This window comes from Astyanax mexicanus, chromosome 14, assembly GCF_023375975.1.
Source record: "Astyanax mexicanus isolate ESR-SI-001 chromosome 14, AstMex3_surface, whole genome shotgun sequence".
NCBI lineage: Eukaryota > Metazoa > Chordata > Actinopteri > Characiformes > Acestrorhamphidae > Astyanax > Astyanax mexicanus.
Window position 1 is genome coordinate 34,277,644 of NC_064421.1, and position 20,769 is coordinate 34,298,412.

The 20,769-nt window shown below is 37.2% G+C and overlaps 1 long non-coding RNA gene across 1 annotated transcript; it reads left to right on the forward strand.

The window, feature by feature from the left end:
* The first annotated feature begins 10,709 nt into the window (after nt 1-10,709).
* LOC125781043 (uncharacterized) lies at nt 10,710-12,254 on the forward strand. The gene is made up of 3 exons (XR_007424090.1): nt 10,710-10,965; nt 11,125-11,260; nt 12,205-12,254. It is a non-coding gene; the product is annotated as an uncharacterized LOC125781043 (long non-coding RNA).
* The last annotated feature ends 8,515 nt before the right edge of the window (nt 12,255-20,769 follow it).

Below are 20,769 nucleotides of genomic sequence, written 5' to 3' on the forward strand. Positions count from 1 at the left end.
TTATCTATGTTTTATCCACAGTTGTCTGACCCATGTGTGGCTCCTGTGACAAATAAAAAAACGACAATTTTTTCCTTAGCATTCAGTTACAATACACTACAGCACACTAATGTTACCAAGGAGAGAACTTAAGCTAGTGATGAGCTAACTAACCTTAGCGGCTAACCTTAGTGATGAGCTAGCTAAAATACTAATGTTACCAGGGGGAGAACTAACGCTAGCGACGAGCTAACTAACCTTAGCGACAAGCTATTTAACCTTAGCATCAAGCTAGCTAACACACTAATGTTACCGGGGAGAGAACAAAAGCTAGCGACGAGCTAGATAATCTTAGCCACAAGCTAGCTAACCTTAGTGATGAGCTAGCTAAAATACTAACTTTACCGGGGAGAGAACTAAAGCTAGCGACGAGCTAACTAACCTTAGTGACAAGCTATTTAACCTTAGCATCAAGCTAGCTAACACACTAATGTTACTGGGGAGAGAACAAAAGCTAGCGACAAGCTAGATAATCTTAGCCACAACCTAGCTAACCTTAGTGATGAGCTAGCTAAAATACTAACTTTACCGGGGAAAGAACTTAAGCTAATGATGAGCTAGCTAACCTTAGTGATAAGCTAGCTAAAAAACTAATGTTATCGGGGAAAGACCTAGAGCTAGCGACGAGCTATCGAAGAGCTAGCTAACCTTAGTGACAAGCTAGCTAACTTTAGTGATGAGCTAGCTAAAATACTAATGTTACCTAGGAGAGTACCACAGGTAGTGATGAGCTAGCTAACATTAGCAACAAGCTAGCTAAACTTAGCGACAAGTTAGCTAAACTCAGTGATGAGTTAGCTAACTTTAGTGATAAGCTAGCTAAAATACTAAAGTTACTGGGAAGGAAACTACAGCTAGTGACGAGCTAGCTAATCTTAGTGATGAGCTTATTAAAATACTAATGTTACCGAAGAGAGTACTACAGGTAGCGACGAGCTAGCTAACATTATATTAATACTAGCTAACCTAAGCGATGAGCTGTAAGGGCAAATTGCGATTGTTTTTTTTTTTTTTACATTTTATACTAAAAATGAATAGAATTTGATTAAGTTGACCTCATGTGGTGACTTCTGATTAAGTTTTAGAAGAGACAGATTAAGCATAATTTTGATAAATAGAGAAATACTTTAATGTCTTTATTTTTAAATCTTAATCTGGTCTTTGTCTTGGTCTCGTTTTTTTCCAGTCTCGGTCTTGACTCAGACTCGACTGCTAAAATGTCTCGGTCTTGACTCGGACTTGACGTGTCCCGGTCTAGGTCTAGACTTGGACTCAACTAGCAGTGCTGTCGCCATGCATGCATGCTCCCCAGGACCCCCCTCTGAGAGCCACTTGTGTTTTAGAGCCCTGTGTTTCAAATCTGATCCTACACATGAAGGACAGGCCCATGTTCACAAGGCGGCAAGGCTTTGGGGACTCTCTAGGGATTCTGGAATGCCATACCACCAGCCTCAGGAATCTGCTTCCTAAAGCAGTGTCTATATGTCTATAGTGTGTGCTGCTGCTGTTGCTGTGTTGACTGCTTATGACTGGTATGCGGTCTTCACACCCCTAGAGTAACAAATGTTGTGTGGGCCGACTGCTTGTTTTACCCCCCAACACACTCGCTATATAATACCCACGCTTGTTTTGACACACAGAATTGTAAGAGTACGTCAGTGCGCAGACATCCTGTCAGAAAAGCACCTGTGAAAAGAACAACACAAGGCTGCAAGCCAAACTGACAATGCTCTGCCAGCAAGGAAACCTTAGCTTTTGGTTTACAGCTCGTAAATGAAACAGGTTGGTTGCAGAAATGGGAAAAAATAAATACCACTCAGAGACTAAATTAAGCAATAAAAAATTGCAAAAAATATAATAAAATATAATGATTCTGTTTTGGTCCTCATCCTCAATTTTGTCAAAGGACTAGAAATGACTTTTTGAGGGTGCAGAGTGGTCCAGCAGTCTAAAGTGCTGCCACTATGATCGAGAGATCACTGGTTGGAATCCCAATCATGCAGCTTGCCATAAGTTGCCGGAGCCCCGAGGGCACAATTACCCTGGGTGGGTAGATGGCGCCCTTTCCCCTCATCACTCCTAGAGTGATGTCAATCAGCACAAGGCATCTCTAAGCTGATGTATCAGAGTCAAGTCGCTGCGCTTTCCTCCGAGTGATGTGATGCTACTCGGCAATGCTGTATCAGCAGTAGTTTGAAAAGAGGCTAGTCTTCACCCTACGTGTGTTGTGGCATCACTAGTGATGGAGGGTATCCAGCTGACTAGCAGCTGAATAGAAAGGATAACTGGCCTACAAAATTGGGAGATATAAATATTTTACTTACTATAAGCTGTTCCATGTCCCATATAGTGCTTTCGGACCTCAAATAATGCAAAGAAAACAAGTACATATTAATTAAGAAACAACAACAGTACTAATATTAAAACCTTAAAAACCTGAAATCTAATCAAGAAAATGATAGTTGGCACAAGCCATCAAACAAAGCTGAACTGCTTACATTTTTGCTCCAGGAGCGGAATGAGGTCACCCAAAAGCAGTGTGTAAGACTTGTGGAGAGCATGCCATAACACATTAAAGCTGTAATACAGTGTAACCTAATAAATGTTGATTCTCTTCCTAACTTCAGAAATCAACAAAACATTAAGTTAAAACTGTTTTCTTTGCATTATTTGAGGTCTGAATGCACTGCATCTTTTTTTGTTATTTTGAACATTCTCATTTTCTGCATAATCATTGGAGTAAATTAAATGGTATTATGTAGATATAATCAATAATCTGGTAGACATTTTCATGTAAAATGAGAAAAGTGAGATTTTTCCTCTGTATAAGACATAGCACAAAACATTCAGAAAAAACAAGTTCTGCAATGAGACCATTGCACATGTGTACATATCAGTACTAAAACAACATATCGTGCAGCCCTACATCCGATGAATATTTAAAGTTTAGGCCACAACCATGTCCTGTTAGCTATTTATACATAGGAACTAAGCTCTAAACAGATACAGATAATGGCATTGCGTTCCATCGCTAGTGTGTAGTGAGGGTGTGGTGACGGGGTATTCTAGGTTGTTTATTCACGTTCCACAAAAACTCTAGTGGCCATATGGATATTCTTGTCCGGTGCCAGCTTTCTGACCACTATAAATAATAATCATCATCGCAGTGATAAATAATATTGTCAGCTGCTGCCCAAACAAACACTTGTATATCTTCAGCTGAGTCAAGCCGAGAAAGTCATTGGTGAAGGACAGTGTGTTAACAGTGCTGTAAACTAACTCTGGCTCTAAATTACAAAAAATAAGCCTTATTTACCCTTATTACTGACTCCAGATTCACCTAAACCATAAAAATCTTTAAATTATCTTAAAAAAAAGCTTTTATTCGGATTTGATAGGATTTCGGCCTCTGCTCATGAATATTCATACGCAAACATATCGCCTCTGATTGGCTTACAGCACCATGTTGCTCCTAGCACTATTAGCTCCTGTCTGACGTGATGACATCACTCGGCCAGCGAGACGGTGGCTTCAGCTCTGCCTGTGGGCAGTCTCGAGCCAAAGTGAGGCTATGAATACTAATTCACGGGTTGACATAGATACGGGTGCTTTTACTGATCAACTTGTTTTTCTGAGTATTTTCCATTTCCATTTTTTAAAGATTTAAAAGAAAAGTGTTGTCTTTTAGGTTTAATTAAAGATCTTAAAGAAAAATATCATATTAAGCCATTTTTCTACAAATGCTTCTCATTTCAGGAGCTCAAAAGGTAATTGAACAAATGATCTCAAAAGCTATTTCATGAGCTGCAAATGCCATTCTCTCATTAATCCATCATCAGTTAAGCAGGTAAATGGTCTGGAGATGATTCCAGGTGTGGTAATTGCATTTGGAAACTGTTGCTGTGAACCCACAACATGAGATCAAAGGAAACTTATCAGGGGTGTTGCCTGGGTGTCTAAAGATCCGGGGCTCAGCCCAGCCAATTATAAGATTTTTTTTACATATATATATTTTTAAGCATCCTACATCGTATGTAGTTTTTATATTTGATGGATTTAAACCTGTGCTGTAATTCAGCATGGTTGATTGTCTTATTAAAAATCTTTAAAAAACTTGGAAAAACTGCATGTGAACGAAAACTCTAAAAACATTAAAAAAAACATCACTAGCTTTCAAGACATAGAGTTTCCACAGTTTCCCCAGCATTTTATGTAACAATGTAATTTATTTTTAATTTCTAGTAGCAAAATTATAGTTACCTTTTACTTTTGCTCACAAATTAGTGAAAGGACCTCTGATATGAGGTATCAGAAGGTCTCTGATCTCCTCTAAACATTACACAGGTCCAGTTATTAGTCAGTGAGTAGTCTATAAGAAAAATGAATAGGGTTTTTAAAAACCCGCCTCTGTCACATTCTGTGGTAAATAAATCTGTTCAGACCCCTGTACGTTTTATTCTGTGTACATTTTACTCCTGAAAATCACTGGATCCTCTAAATTACGATATTTTTTAAGGGTCGTAATGAGAAAAATGCTAACTTTAAGCTAATGCTACACACTAAGAAAAGTAAGTACAGATTTGTACTTAAAAGAGTACAAAGCTTGTCGCTGGGGCTGTACCTTATATTGAGGTACAAAAAAGTACCTTTCATTGAAAGTCCTTTTTTGTACCCATGTTTTTTGTGCCAGTAAAGATTATAAAGATTATAAACATTATCATCAACTAAATATGGCTCAAAAACTTAATGATTCAAAATTGTCTGGCTTTCAAATAAAAAATGTGCAAATAAAATATATATTGTTTATTAGTATATTAGTTTATTAGTAAATGGTACAAATTTGTACTTATTGCTGTTAGAAATGACTTTGTACTTCAGAGGGAACAAATCTGATCCTGTAAAGACCAATATTGTACCTTTGAGGGTACAATTATGAAGAGTGTACCTTTGAGTACAAAAAAGTACTCATATCGTACCTCTGTTTTTTAGAGTGTACAGCGGAGTGAACTGACCTCCCGGCGCCGCTGCAGAGATTAGCAGGGGACTGTTTTTGGCGCAACACCAGAGAACTCCAGCTGTAAGTTAGGAGCTTTTAACACACAGCTGAGCCTAATAATGAACTAACTACCCTTACTGAAGAGAGCTGAGAGTGTGTCACAGCATAAAATCACTAAAACAGGTCAGTGATCCTCCAGAACCAGCTGTAACACGTCTTTATTATGCAGTAAAATAAATTGGTGTTTATGGTTGGTTGTCGCCTCAGTGAGGGCAGGTAGTTAGTTGATTAGTTAGTTGTTAGTTGATTATTTGGTTCAGGTGTTGTAATTAGTATAAACTAATAACCATAATTAAATACTAAACGTGCAGAGAAGCGCTGATCCTAAACTGAGAACCACTTTCTGAGAGTTGTCTTGATGAGCCCATGATGCCACTCTTCAGAGGAGATTCAAATAGGAGAACAACTTGCAATAGGCCACCTTAAATACCTTTTCTCATGATTGGATACACCTGGCTATGAAGTTCAAAGCTCAATGAGGTTACCAAACCAATTGTGTGCTTCAGTAAGTCAGTAAAAAGTAGTTAGGAGTATTCAAATCAATAAAATGATAAGGGTGCTCATACTTTTGCACCGGTCAAATTTTGGTTTAATGCATATTGCACATTTTCTGTTAGTACAATAAACCTCATTTCAATCCTGAAATATTACTGTGTCCATCAGTTATTAGATATATCAAACTGAAATGGCTGTTGCAAACACCCAAATATTTAGAACTAAAAATGATTAAGATTAATAGGGGTGCCCAAACTTTTTCATATGACTGTAATTTTACACATTGATTGTCCAGACCTTAACCTCATTGAGAATCATTTGTGCTGGAGCAGACTTTGCGCAGTGCTTCAAATCTCCCTTCATCAATTCAAGATCTTGCAGAAAAATTAATGCAGCTCTCGACAGTAATAAATGTTGTGACATTGCAGAAGCAATGGAAATGATGTCACGGTGGATGTTTAAAGCTGTAATCAAAGCTAAAGGCAGTTCAACCAAATATTAGTGTGTGTGAGACCGTTTTTTTTGGCCAGGCAGTGTATATTAACAAATGAAATAAAGTTGAGCAGACAAATCATTTAATATATTGGGTTTATATTTTTACCTGCAATCAAATTGGAGTAAATGGAGGAAACACTGTGTTTGTCTGTTTTGGGGTTGTATACTGTTACCAAGCACATGTGAAATAGGATGTGTATAAGCTGTTATGTAATCAGCAACTGCAAATGACAACCGAGTCAGGCAATTCATAGTTAGATAACACTGTTATAATCCCTCAGGGGTCTTTGATGTTTAGTGTAGTGTCTCCTGCATCCTGTGTCAGTAGCCCCTGTCATGGGCATTGAGAGATTAGTGATTAGATTCAGGTGTCATGGAACAGTGTGAGTGTTAGGTAATATGGGACAGTGTGTTAGATAATATGGGACATTTTATAGACCCTGAACCACAGCCATCCATTAATTCAGTAACATTTTCAATGTTATATCAAACTAATGCAATATATTTAAAGTAGGGCTGGACAGTAATTATTATCAGAAAATCATAACAGAAAATATTTAAATAATGGTAAAATTATGTTTAATTTTTTTTTCAATATAATTTCATTTCTAATTTTCATTCCATTTTCTCCCCAGTTTACAAGGCCAATTGCCCAACCCACTCTGAGCCATTTAAAACTTATTTTTGATCTTTTGATATCACTAAGAATCTGTCCGAGGACTGCATTCAACCCCTAGATATGTTGTTCAATTGTTGTTCAGATTACTGACCCTGACTTTAAATCAAATCAAATGTATTTATATAGCACTTTTTAACAAATAAGGTTGTTGAAAAGCAGCTTTACATAATTTCAGACAATATGTAAAACATGAAACATTGAACATCACCCTGCTGGAAAAAACAGCTCATACCAGCTTGGATTCTAAGATGGTCGAGCTGGTATGTAGCTGGTTTAGCTGGTTGAACATCTTGGACAAGCTGGTTAGAGCTGGTAGACCAGTTAGGTCAGCTGGTCAGTGGCTGGAAGACCAGCTAGGTTAGATGGTAGACCAGTTAGAGCAGCTGGTCGAGGCTGGAAGACCAGCTAGATCAGTTGGTAGACCAGTTAGGTCAGCTGGTCAGTGGCTGGAAGACCAGCTAGGTCAACTGGATGACCAGTTAGGTCAGCTGGTTGACCATTTAGAGGAGCTGGTCGAGGCTGGAAGACCAGCTAGGTCAGCTGGTTGACCAGTTAGAGCAGCTGGTGGAGGCTGGAAGACCAGTTAGAGAAGCTGGTTGAGGCTGAAAGATCAGCAAGGTCAGCTGGTTGACCAGTTAGAGCAGCTGGTCGAGGCTGGAAGACCAGCAAGGTTAGATGGTAGACCAGTTAGAGCAGCTAAAAAAGCGACACATAAAAAACTGCATATACTTAAACATAATAATAATTATTTATTTTAATACTATAAGTAATAATAGCTGTTCCTTAAAAACCCTTATATACATATATATTAGGGTTTTTAAGGAACAGCTATTATTACTTATAGTATTAAAATAAATAATTATTATTATGTTTAAGTATATGCAGTTTATATATAGTTTATATTTATTATATATACAGCTCTGGAAAAAGAGGCTACATCAAAATGATCAGTTTTTCTGATTTTACTATTTACAGCTATACGTTTGAATATGTTTGAGTAAAATGAACATTGCTATTTTATTCTTTAAACTACTGATAAAATTTCTCCCAAATTCCAAATAAAAATACTGTCATGTACAGCATTTATTTAAAAAAAAGAGAAATGACCAAAATACCAAAAAAAACAAAACAAAAAAAAACAGAGTTTTCAGATCAGAATAATCAGAAAGTTTATATTTATTTAAAAACAACAACACTAAAGTTTTAACTCAACAAGTTAAGAAATCAGTATTTGGTGGAATAACCCTCATATTTAATAATACAGTTTACATGCATTTTTTAACGACATTGTTCTGTAAATAAATTATGTAAATGACAATATTTTTATTTGGAATTAGGGAAAAATGTTGTCAGTAGTTTATAGAATAAAATAACAATGTTCATTTTATTCAAACACGTATACATTTAGCTATAAAGATTAAAATCAGAACATTTTTTTTTCGGGAGCTGTATATGTTAGGGTTTTTTAAGGAACAATTATTATCACTAATAGTACTATTAACATAAACAATTATTATTAAAATAATAACACTTTTGACTATCTCCTGTCACTGTGCTGCAGCAGGTTAACACTCGCTACATTTATCCTTGCTTTTAAGAAAATGTTTGCGTACATACATTACATCAATGATGGAGTGAGGGACATAGTACACGTAAAAGACATCTCTTTTGAGAACCATGACCTGCTTTCCGACCTGCATGTAGTTCTAACTGTTCTACAAGAACTACAAAAACCTATTTGGAATTGGTTTATTCTCTACAGAAGCTAACTAGTAGTGATGGGCACAGCAGCTCTTTTAGATAAACTGAATCATTAGAATCCGTTCACTAAAAAGATTCGTTCAAAAGATTAGTTCATTCGAACGAATCTTTTGTGCTGTTTGTCTGTGCTGTACTGGAGAAGCTCCAGTGAGTTCAGATCAGAAACTGTAAAAAAAGATGGACGCCGTGTCTCCGTTCCCATTCATTCAGTGAAAATGAAGCCAAAATCTTCCGCCATTTTGGTGATCCTGACAGCCGATTCTGCGCAGTAGAGACCAGAGGAGGGAGAAAGACTGTGGATAGCAACCTACTCATTTAAATAACCCCGCCCCTGAGGGCTGCCTCGTGGTCACAGACTGCAGAGCGGGGCGGAGCGGAGCTGACGGTCTGTTGTTGGTCCCGCCCATAACCAGCCCTTTTACAATAACCACACCTTTTTTGAATAGAGCTGAATAACGTTTTAAAAAACGAATTCTGTGGGGATATAAAAATTTGACAATATAAGCAGAGGTTACACTAGCTGTTGCATTTAAATAATGGAGGTAGAATTACAGTATATTAGAAAAAAACGTGTTTGAAAGTTGTCTGTTTTGCCATTGAAACCTATGGGGATGGGTGGAGTTACACAGCTTTCTGCAGCCGAACAGCAGGGGGCGCCCGACCTGTGGTGGCTTCACTTTTGAGAGACGATGCTCTGTCCAGCTATATACAGTCTATGGTTCAGATAGTACTGGAAAAGACAGATTACAGGTAAATCAGTGGGTATTTATATTTTGTAAGAAGCTTAAAATCTTAATAAGAGAGTGTAAATATGTGAGGTATAAGTTGAGTTAAAGTGTTTGTTTTAACTGCTAAAGCTGTAGGCTAGCAGGCGGAAGCTAGCAGCGATTAGCATTAGCAATTAGCATTAGCGATCGGGTTAAATGTGTAGATATATCATGTTAAGTGTAAAATATGGCTGTTTGTAAGCTTAGCTAACAGTAAATTGCCCCAAACTGAAAGATACATTTTAGTCTGGGGCTTGTAAAAGCTTTTACTGATACTGTGTTTTAGTTTTAATATTATTTCATGCTGTGCTTTTTTGGTGGTGAGGGCTAACAGTGCTACTCTGTAAACATGCTGTTTTATCAGTTGTAGACACAGAAGAAATGTCTTGTTTCAGTCAGATTACAATAAAGTAAACATTTCATGCTAAATAAGACAAATTGATGATGGTTGTAGTTATTTTAATGTGCTTTTTACTTTCTGATGGAAAAAGTAGCTTACATGCAGGTGGATTTTCAACTATTTATGTAGTACATAACAGTCTACTGTATATATGTAAAAAAAAAATACATTAAATTATATATAACATATAACATATAATCCACAATGTTAAAATTCTTAACCCTGGTTGTTTAGTTGTAGATTTGTGTTGTAAATGTTACAAGAGTTAAAACTAAGTGTTTTAATTGTGTTCATAGACACCTCTGAAGAAATAGAAGAGGTACTGGCTACAGTAGTTCTGGCAAATGTTCTACAGTACTGGCAAATGTAGTTCTAACTACTTGGGCTGCAGTATTGGAACGGCGCTTGGAGGGAAAGGAGCATTTTCCACAAAATCTGCGCACTGTAACACTAGAGCATTAATAAGCAGCGGGTTAGAAATGTAGATAACTGATGGTAATCACAGCAGCCCTGTAACAGATCATGAGCAGAAAATGCTTTAATCTCATAATATTAAGACTTTTTTCTTAAAGTCAATTATATTTTTTTAAGATTGGCCCTAAAACACCATTGTAGGTATTTTTTCCCTTAATAATTTAAATGATTTAATTAATTAAGAAAAAGCTTTTTCTATTTTGTAAGGGGTGTAAGGGGGAAAATGTAAGGGGGAAAATACTTTTTTCGTGGCATCTTACACACACACATACAATGATTTGCAAATTTTATATTTACATAAACATCATTTTATATTTTGAGCCTAGAACACATATCATATGTCGAAAGTGAGCAATTTTACCATTTCTTTATTCTTAACATTATACTAAATTAAATGTTCTGACCAGCTATGAACCAGTTACCAGGTACAAACCAACTACAAGCTTGTTTTAGATGTTCTGACCAGCTAGAAACCAATTACCAGGTACAGACCATCTACAAGCTGGTTTTAGATGTTCTGACCAGCTATACACACCAGTTACCAGGTACAGACCATCTACAAGCTGGTTTTAGATGTTCTGACCAGCTATACACCAGTTACCAGGTACAGACCAGCTACAAGCTTGTTTTAGATGTTCTGACCAGCTATACACCAGTTACCAGGTACAGACCATCTACAAGCTGGTTTTAGATGTTCGGACCAGCTATACACCAGTTACCAGGTACAGACCAGCTACAAGCTGGTTTTAGATGTTCTGACCAGCTATACACCAGTTACCAGCTAGAAACCAGTTACCAGGTACAGACCATCTACAAGCTGGTTTAGATGTCCTGACCAGCTATACACCAGTTACCAGCTAGAAACCAGTTACCAGGTACAGACCATCTACAATTACCAGGTACAGACCATCTACAAGCTGGTTTTAGATGTTCTGACCAGCTATACTCCAGTTACCAGGTACAGACCAGCTACAAGCTGGTTTTAGATGTTCTGACCAGCTATACACCAGTTACCAGCTAGAAACCAGTTGCCAGGTACAGACCAGCTACAAGCTGGTTTTAGATGTTCTGACCAGCTATACACCAGTTACCAGGTACAGACCATCTACAAGCTGGTTTTAGATGTTCTGACCAGCTATACACCAGTTACCAGGTACAGACCATCTACAAGCTGGTTTTAGATGTTCTGACCAGCTATACACCAGTTACCAGGTACAGACCATCTACAAGCTGGTTTTCGATGTTCTGACCAGCTATACACCAGTTACCAGGTACAGACCATCTACAAGCTGGTTTTAGATGTTCTGACCAGCTATACACCAGTTACCAGGTACAGACCATCTACAAGCTGGTTTTCGATGTTCTGACCAGCTATACACCAGTTACCAGGTACAGACCATCTACAAGCTTGTTTTAGATGTTCTGACCAGCTATACACCAGTTACCAGGTACAGACCATCTACAAGCTTGTTTTAGATGTTCTGACCAGCTATACACCAGTTACCAGGTACAGACCAGCTACAAGCTGGTTTTAGATGTTCTGACCAGCTATACACCAGTTACCAGGTACAGACCATCTACAAGCTGGTTTTAGATGTTCTGACCAGCTATACACCAGTTACCAGGTACAGACCATCTACAAGCTGGTTTTAGATGTTCTGACCAGCTATACACCAGTTACCAGGTACAGACCATCTACAAGCTGGTTTTAGATGCTCTGACCAGCTATACACCAGTTACCAGGTACAGACCATCTACAAGCTGGTTTTAGATGCTCTGACCAGCTATACACCAGTTACCAGGTACAGACCAGCTACAAGCTGGTTTTAGATGTTCTGACCAGCTATACACCAGTTACCAGGTACAGACCATCTACAAGCTGGTTTTAGATGTTCTGACCAGCTATACACCAGTTACCAGGTACAGACCAGCTACAAGCTGGTTTTAGATGCTCTGACCAGCTATACACCAGTTACCAGGTACAGACCAGCTACAAGCTTGTTTTAGATGTTTTGACCAGCTATACACCAGTTACCAGCTAGAAACCAGTTACCAGGTACAGACCAGCTACAAGCTGGTTTTAGATGTGCTGACCAGCTATGAACCAGTTACCAGCTAGAAACCAGTTACCAGGTTCCAAAACACAGCTTATGCTGGTTTTTCCAGTAGGGCAAACTCCCATTGAGTGACAGTGGCAGTGGCAAAGATAGACAGAGCTGGAGGAAGAAACTTTGGGGTACAAAGTAAAAAATAATAATAGAAAAAAATAAAGCAACATAACAAAACAGATTATCTTTTTCATAATATGGCTTTTTTAATGTTTCAAAAATGTTTGTACATATGGGCCTAATTCAGCGAAACACTGACGAAGGAAGGTGCCTGCCTGATGACCCCTGAGAAGAGCTTGCACTGAAGTTTGTGTTAGAGTTTGGATGAAGGGGATTGGTGTGGTCCTGCTCTTGTAATAATTTGTCTCATGAGTTTTTGTAGACGTCTGAGTACTTGGCAGTTGAGGCACGGACCATGAACATAGTTCGCTATGCTTCTGGATTCTTGTCGAGCCAGTATCAGATGGTAGTGGTTGCTGTGTTCTGCTCAAGCAACTTATAATGTGATTTATTGTGTGTGATTGTGCTTAGGTAAGTGTGTTGTTGCCATAGTTAAAGGAAGTGAGCTTAGATTAAGGAGGTATTCTGTTTGTTCATAGGTTATTTTTTGGTAGGTCTGTTACTTGGCAGTTGAGGCAATGGACCATGAACATAGTGTTAGGCTGTGCTTCTGGATTCTTGTCGAGCCAGTATCAGATGGTAGTGGTTGCTGTGTTCTGCTCAAGCAACTTATAATGTGATTTATTGTGTGTGATTGTGCTTAGGTAAGTGTGTTGTTGCCATAGTTAAAGGAAGTGAGCTTAGATTAAGGAGGGATTCTATGTGTTCATAGGTTATTTTTTGGTAGGTCTGTTACTTGGCAGTTGAGGCAATGGACCATGAACATAGTGTTAGGCTGTGCTTCTGGATTCTTGTCGAGCCAGTATCAGATTGTGGTGGTTTTGCTATTGTTGTTAGTTGAGTGAGTAGTAGATCCTGGCTGAGCCCTATGCATAACCCCAGCTGTTAGGTGCAGGATTTGTCAATTTCCTGTATTATATTACTATCACTACTGGCCAAAATTTTAGAACACCCCTATTGTTTAGATGTCCAAAAAGCAGTGCTGTATGACCCAGACAAGCAGCTTTATTTCTCACCTTATCAATGTATTTTTTTATATTGCACTTTATCAACGGTCAGACCTCTAATTCTTCTCTTCACTGCTGAAACTGAGACTAGGTCCAATCATGTTAAGCTGAGCTAACGGTTAAAGTCTAAGTTGTTGCCATGTGGGTCAGCCAGATGTGACTCTTCCTATACCAGTTTTCTTCAGTTTCCAAGAGTCTTTTGAAGGTGTAAAAAACTGTACTGTAAAAAAGACATGATACTTTTAATAGTTACAGAGTTCTCTGTGTTTCTCTGTCTTTTTCTACTTATTATGAATGATGAAAGTGTGAATGTGCTGTGTGTAAGTGTGTAAATGCTGCGAGAGCTGTAACACCATCTGTTCCAGCACTGCTTTACTACAGACAAAGTCTTTGGAAATTGACATATTTTTTTTATTAATTTCTTTTGTTCATTTTGTTTTTTCATTTATTTCCATTACTACTTACCAGCTGTAACGTATTAACCAATAAATTGTTTGCTAAAAAAATGTTTTTTTGTCTGTAAATTTTTTTGAACTTGGGGAATTTAGGGCCCTCTCTGGTGAGAATGAATAATTGCACAGAGCATGCGGAAGAATCATTTTTAACTGGCCGTGTGTGATGCGGTCTCTTTTCAGAGAGCGGATGAATCCGATTCCAGGTTATGTTCAGTCAGAGAGAGCGCGCTCAGTCAGAAACTTTACTTTATGAGCCGAGCTCTGAGTTTCTCTTCTGAAGTCTCCATTGCTCCACCAGCCGCTCGCATTCAGTAAAACTGAGCCTGATTCTGTTTTAGAGGCTGTACGTATGACGTAAGTACACGGAAATGCGTGACGTGGCCAGAATAACTCCCGCGAAAAGCATCCGACACCCCAGTTTTTAGAATGAAATATATTAGGCTTAGCAGGGATGGTCATTCCAACATACACTGGTACCATTAAACACAATATTTTATCCCATCTCCACTCAGAAATGCTTCTGCTTTCAGTTTAGAAACAAAAATAATATGGACTGCCACTTTAAATAATATATGATTTTTTTTCAGTTATTTTTTTAAATAACTTTAACTTTTACAATATACTATTTTTTCATTTAGCTTTTTTTTACAACACTAAAATGATATTTTAGCTCATTTAATTCATTTGAAGTCATGGGACTTTACTGCACAAGTGTTTACACTGTATTTTGTACCATTTCCAGTTACTGTCTGAACCTTTTGAGCAGGATCTGGCAACACAGTAGCGATAGCAGCGAGTGTGGGGCAAATTCGGGCATTTGCATAGAAGATGCTTCTGCTACTTTTAAGTTGTATGTCTGGCTGCATTTTGGCTTTCCAGTGGAAACAATAAACGGTATAAGACCTAGAAAGTTTAATTCTTATTTCTATTTCTTATAGAATCAATGTGTGAGAGAAACCAGTCTGTTAATTTTTGATGTTTTCTTTAAAATTAAATTTTTAAATCTCGTCTCGTTCTCATGAACCCAGTATCGTGTCTCGTCTCGTCTCGTAATATTAGTGTCTTGTCACACCCCTACCTATTAGAGTTGCATGATGCACCGAACATTTGATGCATTTTCAATACTACGTCGTCACAAACGATTCAATTTTTAGCGTTTAATGTTTTCAATACTGTATAAAACCCAGTTATTAGCTTTAAATGAGTCAAATTAGCGCAATTTGATTCACAGAAAATATGTTAAATCCTCCAAAGAACAAAAAAACAAGTTGAGAAATCTGTGTTTAGAAATCTAATACAGCAATTAGACAGAAAGTATGATCATTTTATTGTTGTGTTTTTTCCTTCTTCTAAGTATCATTTTGGTATTAAGAATCGTGAAACTGCAGTTGGTATTGGTATCAAAGCCAAAATTCTGGTATTGTGACAACCCTACCTCCTATACAACACCAAGAGATCTCTGTCATACATCTACCAATACATCAACTTCAACATACAAACTATTTTACTGCCTATTCTCCCCGAGTCCAAACACTTAAAATAACCTGTCAGCAAAACAATTACAAAGCACTGAGTGGAGTTGACATGCAGTAAACAGATGCGTATCAGTTGAACTAACCGAGCGCCGTTCGCTCATCAATCACTCCTAAATGTGAAGGGGTCTGACTTCATGAAGCAGCTTAACGCCACAGTGGGATTCTCACTTCTATTCGTAGATCAAACAGACAACGTTTCAGCAGCAGCTTCGTCTCTCTGGACTATTTATAATGCCTGAGCTCTCAGCAATATCCTGTCTGACTTTACGCCAGTCATCCGGAGACCGCTGCCGTACAGCCCACCGAGGAGGTGTTGAGTTTCTTACGTTTCTTCATATTGTTCTCATGGGCAACAGAAGACAGGCAGACACAAAAACATTTCATTATTAGAAGTTCATTGAGTCTGAGTGGTTCAGTGGTCTAATGCAGCGTTTCTCAACCTTTTTTCTATTACGACACCCTTTAAATATATGCGAGATGTCACGGCACCCCAGTACACGGAACGTGGGAACGTGAGAACGGGGGTGGGTGGGGGGGGTGGGTGCTGGCGCAGAACTTCAGGTGAGAACGAGGGTTGTTGCTGGCGGAATATGAAATAAAATAGCGCGTGCATCGCGTGGGGGACAAAAACTTTACAGTGTGTCCCAATTTAAGGGCTGCATCCTTCAGAGGCTGTATTAGAAGACAGATTGCGTCACAGCTGCGCAGTAATACACCGCCTCTGTGGGTCGCATCCTTCAGAGTATGCTGCCTGTGAATTGGGACACACCCCGACACGAGCTGACTCTGGAAAGGAAATATGCACGTGAGGCGCATTATTTTGACGGCACCCCCGATGAAGCCAGACGGCACCCCAGGGTGCCGCGGCACCCTGGTTGAGAAACACTGGTCTAATGCACTGCCGCTATGATCAGAAGGAGGTTGTGGTTCGAATCCCAGTCCTGCAGCTTGTCATCAGCTGCCGGAGGCATGTGAGAGCACAATTGACCTTGCTTTCTCTCTGGGTGGGTAGATGGTGCTCTTTACCCTCATTAATCCAAGGGTAATGTCAATCAGCACAGGCGTCTGTGAGCTGATGTATCAGAACTGACTCACTGTGCTTTTCTCCGAGCACACTGTGATGCTACTCAGCAATGCTACATCAGCAGCAAATTTAAAAAAGAGGCGATGGCTAACTTAACATGTAAAAAAAAAAAAAACATTAAGAAAAAAAACTTTATTAAGGATGTCATTAAGATGTACATTTTTAGGGCTGTTAATCGATTAAAAATTAATTAAAAGTACAATTATTTGATTAATAATAAACAATATTTTCTTTTTGTGGTAACAATAATAACATAATGCATTTACTAAGAAAAATACTAAAAAATCCCATTTGTATCATGTCATATAGAAAAAGTTTGTTTTGCAATACTGCACCAGTTTTTAAAAACACAGTATTGATTCTTAATTATTACTTTAGATGTACAGTTTTATGTTGTGTATAAACCCCGCCCACCTAGACAGCAACTTTATACTCTGCCGATAAAGCCCACTGTTCTGACTGCATAAAAATGTACTTTACTATTATACAGATTTAATAAATATAGCAGTGTGTTTTTATACTATGCTGTGCTAGTTCTTTTTTCTAAAATGTTTTTTAAACAATCGCAATACAGTTCAAGTCAAAGGTTTGGACACTCCTTCTCATTTAATGTTTTTTTCTTTATTTTTTTTATTATTTTCTATATTGTATATTCATTTTGAAGACATCAAGACTATATATATATATATAAACGATAAAAAAATGCATATGCAATTATCAAGTAAACAAAAAAGTGATAAACAAGCCAGAATAGGTTTTATAGTGTAGATTATTCAAAATAACAGCTTTTGCTTTCATGCCCATTTTTGGCATTACTTTGGAGAACCTGGACTGGTTCTCCAGCTGTCTTAAAGCTCTTTCTGCTTTGCCTTCACTCTGCTTAGGCTAAACCTGGATAAACCACCTGGGTTGAGTTTTTAAGTCAGGTGTGTTTGTGGAGCCAAACATTTTTGCTGACTGCATATGTATTCCTTTATAGCTTTTAAGTCTTTAATATTAATCTACAATGTAGTAAATAATACAAATAAAGAACAAATATTCCTTAGAATGTGGTACTTACTGTATATCGCAATATATTGAATTATAACTCTTGTATCGTCATATTGCCAAGTTATTGCAAATACACTGCCAACACAAATTACTTTTAAAGGAAAATTAACTTTATTTTATTTGATTATAAAACAATAAAATAATTAGACATTGGAATTTGAATACAAAAAGCTTAAATATCCTAATATATGTATATATATATATATATATATATATATATATATATATATATATATATATATATATATATATATATATATATATACATAAAGCATTGTTTTAAAAAAAAGTTTAAAAAAAATTACTCAGGGGACCAGAGGAGCCAAAATAACTAACCAATGAAAACTCAGATTTAAATTCCATTAGGTTTAAAAAGCTTGTCTCAGTGAGTAAAAACAATGTGCAAACTTGAGGATATGTCCATATATTGTACAATTAATCAATAATGTAATGATTGTGACAGACCTACATAACTTTAGAGGACGTTAAAACAGCAGCTCATGTGTTCACTGAAGGAATCTTCTTGAAGAGCAGTGCAGGGTTACGCCGTGGCTCGTGGCTCATTCCGGTCTGGCGTGAGGAGACAGACTGGCATGTCCTTTCTGAACGCCGTGGCTGGTGAGCTCACAAGGTCATGATTTATAACCTCCCATATTAAATATAGTGACTGTTTGCGGGACTTGCCTTCACCGCAAGCATGCAGTAGCCAGAAGGATGGGAAGGGTGACATCAACACTGAAGAAGCCGCAAATATAGCGCAGTTACATCAGCGCAACACGTAAAAAAGCACTACGTAAAAAAGCAAAAACAACCTTTATTTTAAAAAGTGCTTCATGCTACATCCAGCATCTCTTCGTAAAGAAGAAGTTGATAAGATCTCATGATAATTACGTTATCAAAGAAAGTACAGCAAGAACATTTTAAGATAAGTTACTTAACTGTATGTCTTTTAAGGTGATGTTTTGAACAATATACAGCTCTGGAAAAAATACAAAGACCACTTAAAATAGATGAGTTTCTTTGATTTTACCAAATTAAAAACGTCTTGAATATAATCAAGATGAAGATGCATGATCACAAGCCATTAAACCAAGCTGAACTGGTGGAGGAGAACATGCCAAGATGCATGAAAACTGATTAAAATCCAGGATTATTTTACCAAATATTGATTTCTGAACTCTTAAAACATTATGAATAAGAACTTATTTTCTTTTCATTATTTGAGGTCTGAAAGCTCTGCATCTTCATTGTTATTTCTTTATTAGTCTTTATTGCTATTTCTCATTTTCTGCAAATGAATGCTCTAAATGACAATATGTTTATTTTAATGTTCATTATACTCAAACATATACCTATAAATATCAAAATCAGATTTTTTTTTCTTATTTTTGTGGATTTATTTGTTAATTTGTTAAACCAACAGAAAAACAAACAATCACTTAAAAAACAATTTAATTAAGCAACACAATGTAATTAATTGAAATCCACAGCATTAACGTATCTTACTTGATTATGCCACTTAACTAAATTAGGTAAATGTAACTACTTGCTTCACACCAGCGACTAAATAGGAATAGAATGACAGACATGAGGTAAAATGTACAATTTACTTCATGATCATGATCTCACACTATTGGCATCCCAATGTGACCAATCAGCAGCTATCAGAAGCATGGAGCACTGAGCCAAATGTAACAGATGCTCCATTAGTCACACTTACGGGAGTGCAGCAGCACAGGTTTCAGATTTAAAATAGTTCATCCTTCACCAAGTTCTAACACTTACAGCACAGCTTAATCCAGCTCATCTTAATCCAGCTCAGCCTCACCTTATTTCAACTTTACCTCTCTTTCAGCACACAATTAAATCATCATTAATTTATTGTAGATAATTGAGACTTGATTTTATCTCAACTCAGCTCAGCTCAGTTTAAAGTCATCTCAACACAGTTCAGCTCACCTTAAATATTTAGCTCAACACAGTTTAGCTCAATTCAGGTTAGATGAACTCACATCATATTTTAGTTTAGGATTAACTCAACTCAGCTCAGTTCAGCTCATCACATCTAAATCAATTTCAATTCATCCAGTCTTATCTTAGATCCGCCTAACTCAGCTTAGCACATCTGAGTTCAACCCTTACATAAAAAAAATAATTTTGGACCATTTATAAAATGCAAATGGAAAATGGCTTAAAATGGTGTAATAATGAAATACAAAAAACGAGGTGTAATAAATTTAGGTGAGATGAGCTAAACTGAGCTAAACTGAGCTGAATCTAAGCTAAAATGTGACGGGTTCATCTAAACTGACATGATTAGCACTGAATTGAAATAAGATAACTTAAACAGAGCTAAACTGTGTTGAGATGAGATAAAATGAGTTGAACTGGACTAAGCTGAACTGAGATGAGATGACAACCTTGAGTTGAGTTGAGCTGAGATAAAATCATGTCTCAATAATACACACAAAATTTAATATGATTTAATTTTGTGCTGAAAGAGAGAAAAAGTTAAGCTAAACTGACATTAAATTACATTAAAGTTGGGTTGCTTTAAAATAGTAAAAATATAAATGAATCCTTAAAAGATAAATTAAAATATGACATTTTGAGCACATTTTTAAGCCAAATGTCTATACATTGTTTGTATTTAGCACACTGAAAAAAAAGACAAAAATGTGCAAAAGCATGTAGATGCTAGATAATTAGCTTCAACATATAGATATCATATTTTTTGCACTTAAAATCATATAATTGTTTCATTAATCGTCAGCGCATTTTATAATCCAGTGCACCTTATGTATGAATTTTACCAGTCAGGTAGTAAGGAGCAGTAAAGCCACTCAGCTGAAATACAGAGTTACACAGGAGTTTCAGTTTAGTTCTCCAACAGTATTAGTATTAGCCGCTAACCGCGCTAAGCAGTTTTAATCTTTTATCCAAGTATTATTGGCCTGTAGCCTGCTGCTAACCCCGGCCAGCCCTGTTGAAGCAGCATTAGCATTACCATTAGCAGTTAGCCGCTAATGCTAATGCTCCAGCTTAGTGGAAATCTGGAAATCTAAGCGGTATTTTCTCAGTATCTTTACTCAGCGTCTTGAAGGAATTCCTGGAGATGCTGAACAATAGTTGCTGCTTTTCCTTAACGCTGTGAAGCTCCAGCTCATCCCAAATCACCTTCTCAGTTAATCAGAGGATTGTGGAGGACAACCCCTTTTTTTACTGTTTATTAGGTAGTGCCATA